The sequence below is a fragment of the Phyllobates terribilis genome, unplaced genomic scaffold (assembly GCF_046119375.1).
Source record: "Phyllobates terribilis strain yellow unplaced genomic scaffold, ASM4611937v1 Scaffold_5__5_contigs__length_657084704, whole genome shotgun sequence".
Classification (NCBI taxonomy): Eukaryota; Metazoa; Chordata; class Amphibia; order Anura; family Dendrobatidae; genus Phyllobates; species Phyllobates terribilis.
This window is the reverse complement of record NW_027362765.1, coordinates 567,631,539-567,644,533: the sequence shown is the minus strand read 5'-3', so window position 1 is coordinate 567,644,533 and position 12,995 is coordinate 567,631,539. Positions and strand designations below refer to the sequence as shown.

General features: G+C 40.0%; 1 protein-coding gene across 16 annotated transcripts in view; it reads right to left on the bottom strand.

The window, feature by feature from the left end:
• The window catches only part of LDB3 (LIM domain binding 3), a 303,819-nt gene extending 291,124 nt beyond the window's left edge, over positions 1-12,695 (bottom strand). For all 16 annotated transcript variants that reach the window (XM_073685870.1, XM_073685873.1, XM_073685876.1 and 13 more), the window contains exon 1: positions 12,607-12,695. The gene's annotated coding sequence lies outside the window, so the exon portion shown is untranslated. The remainder of the gene's footprint in view (positions 1-12,606) is intronic.
• Between the last annotated feature and the right edge of the window lie 300 nt (positions 12,696-12,995).

The window sequence follows — 12,995 nt, the reverse complement described above, 5'->3', positions numbered from 1 at the left end:
TGGAGGTGTGACATGTATCTAATATGTGAGTGATGTGTGTGACATGTATCTAATATGTGAGTGATGTGTGTGACATGTATCTAATATGTGAGTGATGTGTGTGTGACATGTATCTAATATGTGAGTGATGTGGGTGTGACATGTATCTAATATGTGATTGATGTGGGTGTGACATGTATCTAATATGTGAGTGATGTGGGTGTGACATGTATCTAATATGTGAGTGATGTGTGTGACATGTATCTAATATGTGAGTGATGTGGGTGTGACATGTATCTAATATGTGAGTGATGTGGGTGTGACATGTATCTAATATGTGAGTGATGTGTGTGACATGTATCTAATATGTGAGTGATGTGGGTGTGACATGTATCTAATATGTGAGTGATGTGTGTGACATGTATCTATTATGTGAGTGATGTGTGTGTGACATGTATCTAATATGTGAGTGATGTGTGTGACATGTATCTATTATGTGAGTGATGTGTGTGTGACATGTATCTAATATGTGAGTGATGTGTGTGACATGTATCTAATATGTGAGTGATGTGGGTGACATGTATCTAATATGTGAGTGATGTGTGTGACATGTATCTAATATGTGAGTGATGTGGGTGTGACATGTATCTAATATGTGAGTGATGTGTGTGTGACATGTATCTAATATGTGAGTGATGTGTGTGACATGTATCTATTATGTGAGTGATGTGGGTGTGACATGTATCTAATATGTGAGTGATGGGGGTGTGACATGTATCTAATATGTGAGTGATGTGTGTGACATGTATGTATTATGTGAGTGATGTGTGTATGACATGTATCTAATATGTGAGTGATGTGTGTGTGACATGTATCTAATATGTGAGTGATGTGTGTGACATGTATCTAATATGTGAGTGATGTGGGTGTGACATGTATCTAATATGTGAGTGATGTGTGTGACATGTATCTGTTATGTGAGTGATGTGTGTGTGACATGTATCTAATATGTGAGTGATGTGTGTGACATGTATCTATTATGTGAGTGATGTGTGTGTGACATGTATCTAATATGTGAGTGATGTGTGTGACATGTATCTAATATGTGAGTGATGTGTGTGTGACATGTATCTAATATGTGAGTGATGTGTGTGACATGTATCTAATATGTGAGTGATGTGGGTGTGACATGTATCTAATATGTGAGTGATGTGTGTGACATGTATCTATTATGTGAGTGATGTGTGTGACATGTATCTATTATGTGAGTGATGTGTGTGTGACATGTATCTAATATGTGAGTGATGTGTGTGACATGTATCTATTATGTGAGTGATGTGGGTGTGACATGTATCTAATATGTGAGTGATGGGGGTGTGACATGTATCTAATATGTGAGTGATGTGTGTGACATGTATCTAATATGTGAGTGATGTGTGTGACATGTATCTAATATGTGAGTGATGTGGGTGTGACATGTATCTAATATGTGAGTGATGTGTGTGTGACATGTATCTAATATGTGAGTGATGTGTGTGACATGTATCTATTATGTGAGTGATGTGTGTGTGACATGTATCTAATATGTGAGTGATGTGGGTGTGACATGTATCTAATATGTGAGTGATGTGGGTGTGACATATATCTAATATGTGAGTGATGTGTGTGACATGTATCTAATATGTGAGTGATGTGGGTGTGACATGTGTCTAATATGTGAGTGATGTGGGTGTGACATGTATCTAATATGTGAGTGATGTGGGTGTGACATATATCTAATATGTGAGTGATGTGGGTGTGACATGTATCTAATATGTGAGTGATGTGGGTGTGACATGAATCTAATATGTGAGTGATGTGAGTGACATGTATCTAATATGTGAGTGATGTGGGTGTGACATGTATCTAATATGTGAGTGATGTGTGTGACATGTATCTAATATGTGAGTGATGTGTGTGACATGTATCTAATATGTGAGTGATGTGTGTGTGACATGTATCTAATATGTGAGTGATGTGGGTGTGACATGTATCTAATATGTGATTGATGTGGGTGTGACATGTATCTAATATGTGAGTGATGTGGGTGTGACATGTATCTAATATGTGAGTGATGTGTGTGACATGTATCTAATATGTGAGTGATGTGGGTGTGACATGTATCTAATATGTGAGTGATGTGGGTGTGACATGTATCTAATATGTGAGTCATGTGTGTGACATGTATCTAATATGTGAGTGATGTGGGTGTGACATGTATCTAATATGTGAGTGATGTGTGGACATGTATCTATTATGTGAGTGATGTGTGTGACATGTATCTATTATGTGAGTGATGTGTGTGTGACATGTATCTAATATGTGAGTGATGTGTGTGACATGTATCTATTATGTGAGTGATGTGTGTGTGACATGTATCTAATATGTGAGTGATGTGTGTGACATGTATCTAATATGTGAGTGATGTGGGTGACATGTATCTAATATGTGAGTGATGTGTGTGACATGAATCTAATATGTGAGTGATGTGGGTGTGACATGTATCTAATATGTGAGTGATGTGTGTGTGACATGTATCTAATATGTGAGTGATGTGTGTGACATGTATCTATTATGTGAGTGATGTGGGTGTGACATGTATCTAATATGTGAGTGATGGGGGTGTGACATGTATCTAATATGTGAGTGATGTGTGTGACATGTATCTATTATGTGAGTGATGTGTGTGTGACATGTATCTAATATGTGAGTGATGTGTTTGTGACATGTATCTAATATGTGAGTGATGTGTGTGACATGTATCTAATATGTGAGTGATATGGGTGACATGTATCTAATATGTGAGTGATGTGTGTGACATGTATCTATTATGTGAGTGATGTGTGTGTGACATGTATCTAATATGTGAGTGATGTGTGTGACATGTATCTATTATGTGAGTGATGTGTGTGTGACATGTATCTAATATGTGAGTGATGTGTGTGACATGTATCTAATATGTGAGTGATGTGTGTGTGACATGTATCTAATATGTGAGTGATGTGTGTGACATGTATCTAATATGTGAGTGATGTGGGTGTGACATGTATCTAATATGTGAGTGATGTGTGTGACATGTATCTAATATGTGAGTGATGGGGGTGTGACATGTATCTAATATGTGAGTGATGTGTGTGACATGTATCTATTATGTGAGTGATGTGTGTTTGACATGTATCTAATATGTGAGTGATGTGTGTGACATGTATCTATTATGTGAGTGATGTGGGTGTGACATGTATCTAATATGTGAGTGATGGGGGTGTGACATGTATCTAATATGTGATTGATGTGTGTGACATGTATCTAATATGTGAGTGATGTGTGTGACATGTATCTAATATGTGAGTGATGTGGGTGTGACATGTATCTAATATGTGAGTGATGTGTGTGTGACATGTATCTAATATGTGAGTGATGTGTGTGACATGTATCTATTATGTGAGTGATGTGTGTGTGACATGTATCTAATATGTGAGTGATGTGGGTGTGACATGTATCTAATATGTGAGTGATGTGGGTGTGACATATCTAATATGTGAGTGATGTGTGTGACATGTATCTAATATGTGAGTGATGTGGGTGTGACATGTGTCTAATATGTGAGTGATGTGGGTGTGACATGTATCTAATATGTGAGTGATGTGGGTGTGACATATATCTAATATGTGAGTGATGTGGGTGTGACATGTATCTAATATGTGAGTGATGTGGGTGTGACATGTATCTAATATGTGAGTGATGTGAGTGACATGTATCTAATATGTGAGTGATGTGGGTGTGACATGTATCTAATATGTGAGTGATGTGTGTGACATGTATCTAATATGTGAGTGATGTGTGTGACATGTATCTAATATGTGAGTGATATGGGTGACATGTATCTAATATGTGAGTGATATGGGTGACATGTATCTAATATGTGAGTGATGTGTGTGTGACATGTATCTAATATGTGAGTGATATGGGTGACATGTATCTAATATGTGAGTGATATGGGTGACATGTATCTAATATGTGAGTGATGTGTGTGTGACATGTATCTAATATGTGAGTGATGTGTTTGTGACATGTATCTAATATGTGAGTGATGTGTGTGACATGTATCTAATATGTGAGTGATATGGGTGACATGTATCTAATATGTGAGTGATGTGTGTGACATGTATCTATTATGTGAGTGATGTGTGTGTGACATGTATCTAATATGTGAGTGATGTGTGTGACATGTATCTATTATGTGAGTGATGTGTGTGTGACATGTATCTAATATGTGAGTGATGTGTGTGACATGTATCTAATATGTGAGTGATGTGTGTGTGACATGTATCTAATATGTGAGTGATGTGTGTGACATGTATCTAATATGTGAGTGATGTGGGTGTGACATGTATCTAATATGTGAGTGATGGGGGTGTGACATGTATCTAATATGTGAGTGATGTGTGTGACATGTATCTATTATGTGAGTGATGTGTGTTTGACATGTATCTAATATGTGAGTGATGTGTGTGACATGTATCTATTATGTGAGTGATGTGGGTGTGACATGTATCTAATATGTGAGTGATGGGGGTGTGACATGTATCTAATATGTGAGTGATGTGTGTGACATGTATCTAATATGTGAGTGATGTGTGTGACATGTATCTAATATGTGAGTGATGTGGGTGTGACATGTATCTAATATGTGAGTGATGTGTGTGTGACATGTATCTAATATGTGAGTGATGTGTGTGACATGTATCTATTATGTGAGTGATGTGTGTGTGACATGTATCTAATATGTGAGTGATGTGGGTGTGACATGTATCTAATATGTGAGTGATGTGGGTGTGACATATCTAATATGTGAGTGATGTGTGTGACATGTATCTAATATGTGAGTGATGTGGGTGTGACATGTGTCTAATATGTGAGTGATGTGGGTGTGACATGTATCTAATATGTGAGTGATGTGGGTGTGACATATATCTAATATGTGAGTGATGTGGGTGTGACATGTATCTAATATGTGAGTGATGTGGGTGTGACATGTATCTAATATGTGAGTGATGTGAGTGACATGTATCTAATATGTGAGTGATGTGGGTGTGACATGTATCTAATATGTGAGTGATGTGTGTGACATGTATCTAATATGTGAGTGATGTGTGTGACATGTATCTAATATGTGAGTGATGTGTGTGTGACATGTATCTAATATGTGAGTGATGTGGGTGTGACATGTATCTAATATGTGATTGATGTGGGTGTGACATGTATCTAATATGTGAGTGATGTGGGTATGACATGTATCTAATATGTGAGTGATGTGTGTGACATGTATCTAATATGTGAGTGATGTGGGTGTGACATGTATCTAATATGTGAGTGATGTGGGTGTGACATGTATCTAATATGTGAGTGATGTGTGTGACATGTATCTAATATGTGAGTGATGTGGGTGTGACATGTATCTAATATGTGAGTGATGTGGGTGTGACATGTATCTAATATGTGAGTGATGTGTGTGACATGTATCTATTATGTGAGTGATGTGGGTGTGACATGTATCTAATATGTGAGTGATGTGTGTGACATGTATCTATTATGTGAGTGATAGGGGTGTGACATGTATCTAATATGTGAGTGATGTGGGTGACATGTATCTAATATGTGAGTGATGTGTGTGACATGTATCTAATATGTGAGTGATGTGGGTGTGACATGTATCTAATATGTGAGTGATGTGGGTGTGACATGTATCTAATATGTGAGTGATGGGGGTGTGACATGTATCTAATATGTGAGTGATGTGGGTGACATGTATCTAATATGTGAGTGATGTGTGTGACATGTATCTAATATGTGAGTGATGTGTGTGACATGTATCTAATATGTGAGTGATGTGGGTGTGACATGTATCTAATATGTGAGTGATGTGGGTGTGACATGTATCTAATATGTGAGTGATGTGGGTGTGACATGTATCTAATATGTGAGTGATGTGTGTGTGACATGTATCTAATATGTGAGTGATGTGTGAGTGACTGTGTGGTCTAACTATCGGCACCCTGTGCCATCAGCTGTTTGCAGAGCGTGCAGTTGTATGACTGACGCACAGCTGAGATGCTTCCGCTTCCAGACAGGCTGTCTCAATGTTGACAAGAATTTTCATGCACTTCATATTCATCCACAATGTACTTTCTTAGAGGCCTTTCAAGACATTGCAGTACTGCTCTTTGCACTTCATTGGAACAAGGCTGCAGTAATTTGAACAGTCACTGTGTTGATAGTTGAACCCCGACTGATCTAATATTGATGGCGGTGATAAGCCATCAAATTTTAAAGACTGGATAAATCCTTTAAGGGTAGGCTTAGTTTTAGGAAGTGACCACAACTTTGCAGTTCACTGATCACTAATAGTTGCAGCAGCTGTCAAATAGATTAATTACCATTATGATTGCTCAGAAACTAGCAAATCATTATGATAATTAGTGAACACAAGTGGGCCTTTAATGGGGATGTATTCAGAGTTTAGTGCCTAGAGCAGCATGAGCTTTAAATATTGCTATACATGGTACACAGAGTGCACAAACATAGCATCCAATCATGTCTGAGTCTTCATAGCCATATTACATGGTAATAGAGGTGCCATACATATTAGATAGAAGATTGATGCAGCCATACACATTACAGTTCAGATTAGCTGTCACCGTCTTTCAGATTGGTCAAACATCTTCATTGACCCAGGGCAAACAATGAACAAAAGTTTTTTTGAGAAAGCTGTGGGAATATTCTGTGAACAGTCTTTCAGATCATACTTTGGCTAGTAAATATCACATGACTTGTTTTCAGATGACGCTGACGTGCCATTAGTGGGTTCAGAAGATCACTCATTGTTAAATTCCACCAGATGAACATTCGTTGTGCTTGACAACATCCGTTATATAACTTTAGTCTAATGTGTATGGAAACCTTTACTGTATTTTTCAATTGTAGACTTACAATGGTGAGTGTAACAGTAATTTCACCACTCCCAAAATCTATAATATAACTAGGTATGTGTCCGTCTGTCCGAAGCCTTTATACATTGCGCCTGCAAAGTCTTCCCAGAGACAGAAGAACACATTAGCCGTCAGAGGTGAGAGGGAGGAGGACGAGGATGAAGGACTGTGGTGCCGGAGATCGCGGTATGCGTAAGCGCTGACTGCATACCGCCGTCTCCGGCGCCATTAGGACATATACCTTGATCTCCGGCGAGGCTGGGCTTGAGAAGTGTGGCACCTGAATTCACGCCTGCGCATAGCCCGATCTCCAGCGCCATTTTGTTGAAGGCACTGTGTGCAAATTTGTCTTGAACAAAATGGCACAGGAGATCTCAATATGCGCAGGCGCAAACTCAGGCGCCACACGCCTCCTCAGCCTTGCCGAAGATCGGAGACGCACTGCAAGGGAGAGGGGAAAAGGTGAGTAGGAGTGTTTTTTTTGCTTTTTTTTGTATGGATGGAAGAACAGCAGAGCAGGCAGGATGGCGGACCAGGATGGAGGAGCATATACCAGGAAAAGGGCACAAAGACCAGGATAGGGACACAAAGATCAAAATAGGGGACCAGGATGGGGGCACAAATACCAGGATGGGGGAGCATATAATCCGGATAGGGAGCATATACCAGGATGGGGAACTCGGATGGGGGACCATATACCAGGATGGGGGACCCGGATGGGGGAGCATATACCAAAATGGGGGACCCGGAGGGGAGCATATACCAGGATTGGGGAGCATATACCAGGATGGTGGAATAGGATGGGGGACCCGGATGAGGGAGAATATGCCAGGATGGGGAAGCCGGATAAGGGCACCATATATCAGGATAGGGTGGAGCATGTACCAGAATGGGAGACCAGGATGGGGGAGCATAAACCAAGATGGGTGACCTGGATGGCGGAGCATATACCAGGATGAGAGATCCGGATTGGGGAGCATATACCAAGAAGGGGGACCTGGAGGGGAACATATACCAGGATTGTGGAGCATATACCAGGATGGGGGAATAGGATGGGGGACCTGGATGGGGGAGCATATACCAGGATGGGGAAGCCGGATAAGGGGACCATATACCAGGATAGAGGGGATCATGTACCAGAATGGGGGACCAGGATGTCGGAGCATATATCAGGATGGTGGAGCATATACCAGGATGGCGAACCCGGATGGGGGACCATATACCAGAATGGGGGAGCATATACGAACATGGGGGATCTGGATGGGGGAGCATATACCAGGATTGGGAAACCCGGATGGGGAAGCATATACCAGGAAGGGGGAGCATATACCAGGATGGGGGACCCAGATAGGGGAGCAGATATCAGGATGGGGGACCCAGATGGGGGAGCATATACCAGGATGGGGGAATCAGATAAGGGTACCATATACCAAGATATGGGGAAGCATGTATCAAAATGGGGGACCAGGATGGTGGAGCATATACCAGGTTGGTGGACCCAGATGGGAAAGCATATACCAGGATGGGGGAGCATATACCAAGATGGGTGACTTGGATGGGGGAGCATATACTAGGATGAGGGACTAGGATGGGGGAGCATAAACCAGGATGGGGGACCAGGATAGGGGAGCATATACCAGGATGGGGGAGCATATATCAGGATTGGGGACTAGGATGGGGGAGCATATACCAGGATGGGGGAGCATATACCAGGATGGGGGAGCATATACAAAATAAAGCTCATTTTCTCCCCGCTGCATTCGGCTGCGTGTGGGCGCTGGGCAGCATAATAATGCTATTAACCTGCAGATTAACTGCATATATTCAGGTTAATAGCGTTATTTCAGATGTCAGGATCCCTTTAATTTTGTAGCACAATACTTCAATAAAATGGCGCTGGAGTCAGCGCATGCGCAAGCTCTATCTGGCGCCAATCTGTGTCTGCCAATTTGCATATACAGTGTCTTAAATAAAATGGCGCTGGATAGCGTGGTATGCGCATGCGCTGACTCGGAGCCATTTTATTTAAGTAATGTACTACAACATCAACATAGCAGTGCACATGCACCGCCCATCTCTATAACCCCTACGGCCACCGTGTGAGCACTGCTATGTGCATGTTGTAGTACATTACTTAAATAAAATGGTGCCGGAGTCACCGCATGTGCATACCACGTTGTCCGGCACCATTTTATTGAAGACACTGTAGATGCGAATTCGCAGACACAGTGTCTTAAAACAAATAGCCCTGGAAATGTACCAATAAAAATACTCACCACCTGGGCATAGAACTGATTCAATAGCTAGTATATAATTCATGGTATAAATAATTAATAGAGTCCCCCATTCAGGGGGCCCTGCTAAAGGTCCATTCACACAGGCGAATAATCAGCAAATGAGTGTTCAATCCTACTTCCTGATTTTTGGTCTATGTAAACATACAGTTGAACAGCGGATGAATTAACAAAATGCGTATTAGTTGACTAATAGGATTGTTTATGTGGGCCATTAAAGATTACAGACAAGTTGATCAGTGCTCGTTTTCAGGCACATTGGTATAAGCAGTACAGGGGTAAATCTATTGGTAATATAAAAGCGTGATTCATTATCAGCTCATATGAAAAGTCTTTTAATCATTGTTGCCTGGAGCACCTCTCCCCGTGTAAGCAGGGGTTGTGCTGTTGACCATATTCATCCTTTATGAGGACAGAACGATTATATTCGATAGTTTTCTATACAGCTTCAATCAGCCCATGTGAACCTGCCTTTAGATGAGGACTGATCGACTTGTATACAGTTGATTGGAGCTCTTTATGGGTAGGATACACATGAGGTTATCCAAAATGAATATTCTCTCCAAATTGTATTGTTTCTGGTCATTGGAGATCTCTCTGCTTAATATTCTGTTTTCATAACCCTCATAAGCTGAGATGAGAATAGTCTACTTGCATTCCCTAGTTATAGCCATGCAATGTGCCATCATTCGAGTTCTCATACTGGATTCTTTGGTATTCAACTTAAATTTTACACTTAACAAGATATAAACCCTTAGGCTGGGGTTACATGGAGATATTGGCCTCAATACCTGTCGCTCAATCAAAGTTCACTAGAAACTGAAAAATCTCAGAGCCATACAAGTGAATGAGGTTGCGTTGTGACCCAGAGAGTACTGCGGGAAGCAAAAAATCTGACACAGTTGGACTACTTGCGACTTCCTGGTTATGGTCGTAGTACCTTCTAGGTCTCAGCAAATTGTATGACATTGATATGTAGCAGTAACACCTACAGTAGTGAACTTTGTTCGTGTGGCAGGTGTCAAAGTCGCTGTGTAGCCCCAACCTTACTTAAGTCACAACATCTGAAAGATGCTCCAAAGTAGTCTATGTATCTCCACCTAACCACCTACCGAAATGACTAGCATATTGGCTTCTCTTTTGTCCAGTCAGTGCAGAGCAAGGACACATGTCAAGATCTGGGACTCCTTAGAAGCCAAATACTTCAAATAAGTCCTAGAACATGATCGCAAATGTGAAGCTCTTTATTCTTACTAATTGAGGGAGGGGGTGCTATTATCTCCTAGTTTAGCACTAGCAGGGTGTCCAACAGATGACCTCATTTTTGTCCTGTAGACAACAATTACTGTGAACATAAAGTCCACCGTATTGTTCGTATGCAACTACTGTATTTTTAGTCTGATTTCGTTACTTAAAGAAATATTATTACAGCTTTAATAACTTTGCAGTTTACTGGTATAAGAACCTCCTGATGAATTGCATTTAAGGGTTGGATAACCTGAATGTGAAGTGAGACATTTATTACATTGGACACATCATGTTTCGTGTTTGCAGCAACGTTGCCTGATCTTTTTAAAATGAATTTTTTAAGTCCAGGTTTGAGACACACTTTAGGGGCATGTCACTCCGGACAGCCTGAATGTATGCTATGTGACAGGTGCTGGTGTAATCAATCGCACAGTACAGCATTCATTTCTGGCACACACAAGGAAGGAAGTCAACGGAGCAGATCTCACAGAATACAGCTCCTCCGAGCTGTCCAGAGCAGCTGGTCAGACCATCAGGCCTACAGATAGGCAACATGAAAGTTGAGTCCAGGCCTTCCTGAAATATGGGTATATTTTCTCACTGTCTTAGCAAAGTATATAAATAGGCTTCAGGGTTAGTTTATGGGTTTGCTGTAGAATTAAACTATATGTAAAACTGATGGTCTTCTGGCCATATAAGAAAGCAAGTCTAAGAAAATGTTTAACATTATATTACCTTATATTTACAGACAACCATTAAATTATTTTAAGATATTAAGTAGAAGTTCATTAGAGGAGTGTAATGGCATTAAACATTAGAACAGCCCCCGGAACAAATATAACGTGATCTTTTCGAAATAATGCAGATCATAAAATAAAATAATGCAGATCATAAAATAAAATATTGCAGATCATAAAATAAAATAATGCCGATCATAAAATTTGATTTCTACAGTGAGAAATATGAGACAATAACACATTATTGTTCCTTTACCTGATCTTTATATCCATTAAATGTTCTGAATTTTTTGGTTTTGGAAAGGTTTGTAGAGCACTGACAACTGATTTTTTCCAGACTGAAAGTTCTCCTCTTTGCCCGGTATTCACAAGCAGGAGAAGCAGATTTCCCTTCACAGAAATTTGTGTGACCAACCTGCCACATGTGAATATACTCTTACAATGAATATAGATAGATTTAAGCTTTGTTGGCCGATGGACTACAGGGTACACTGTATAATATTTTTAATTATATTATTTAAAATATTTTTAACTCTGATTATTTCATTAAAGTTAAGAACAACAAAAATCTAGATCAGAACTGTAAAATGACTAGTGTCAATTTCCATAGAAATATGTAGGTTTCTCAGTCATCTCAGCCAATGAAATGTATAAAAAGCCTACATAAAAACACTACCTTCGTAAATATCATTGAAATTATACATAAAAGGTGGTCTCATATTATAAAAAAATATTTGATTTAAGCACATATTTTGCTCAGGTTTCCTAACACAAAGCAGAATTTTGGGATTGCAGCTTCCTGGACAGCAATGATGAACTTCATCTGATGTAGTTATGAAAAGTTATATGAATAAGTTACTTGTCCACTCATTAAAAACAGAACTATCCTAAAAGTGTGTGTGTTGGGGGGGGGGGATTTTATTTACAGGAAGGTCTTTTTAATAAGTAAATTGTACGGCTGGGAACTCCAGTGCCTATTAAATACATATTGACTACAGTGCAGATATTGGTGAGTGAGGCGGACAACCTACACATAGTCATGGTGCTGAGCTACAAGCAGCTATATCTGTCTCCATGCTGTCTGTTTGGAGCTTGGAAACAGCTGATCCCCTGTGATTAGTGAACAAATGGGTTGCTGTAAGTCCCAGCTGGCACAGTAAGCTCAGGCACACAAAATGCAGACATCATACTGTCAAACACAGTTTAGAGGCATTCAAAAAGTGCTAAGAGCTAGGCAGAAAGTTAGCAGAGAAAATAGCCTTGGTGCCCCTGTAAGAGGTGTTAGTTTAGTCACACAGCCTTTAAGGCATTCAGTTCTACCTGGGAGCTGTTCTGCAGATCCCCTCTGGTGCTCTTGTGGCTCAACAGTTGCTCTATAAGCATATTTATCTGATCCCTGGATCCAGTGTGACGTCATTCTAGCGGAGAGGGGATGAGGAGGGGTGAGCTCTTAAGGTGGACTCATTACAGTTGCAGCTATCTGGCTAGCAAAATATATGGTCCTATCTTCAAAGGAAGCCCCAAAAATAAGTCCTAAACTAACATTTTTGCAAAGAAACATGCATAATCTTTTCTAGTTGTTTTCTTCTCGGGTTTTATTTGTTTGCCCCTTGTTATGTGATGAAATTTTAAAATAAGTTGTGTCTTATTGTAAGTTATCGTTAAAGCGTAGAAAAAGCTTAAATGCTATATAAAGGTGTATGCAAGGT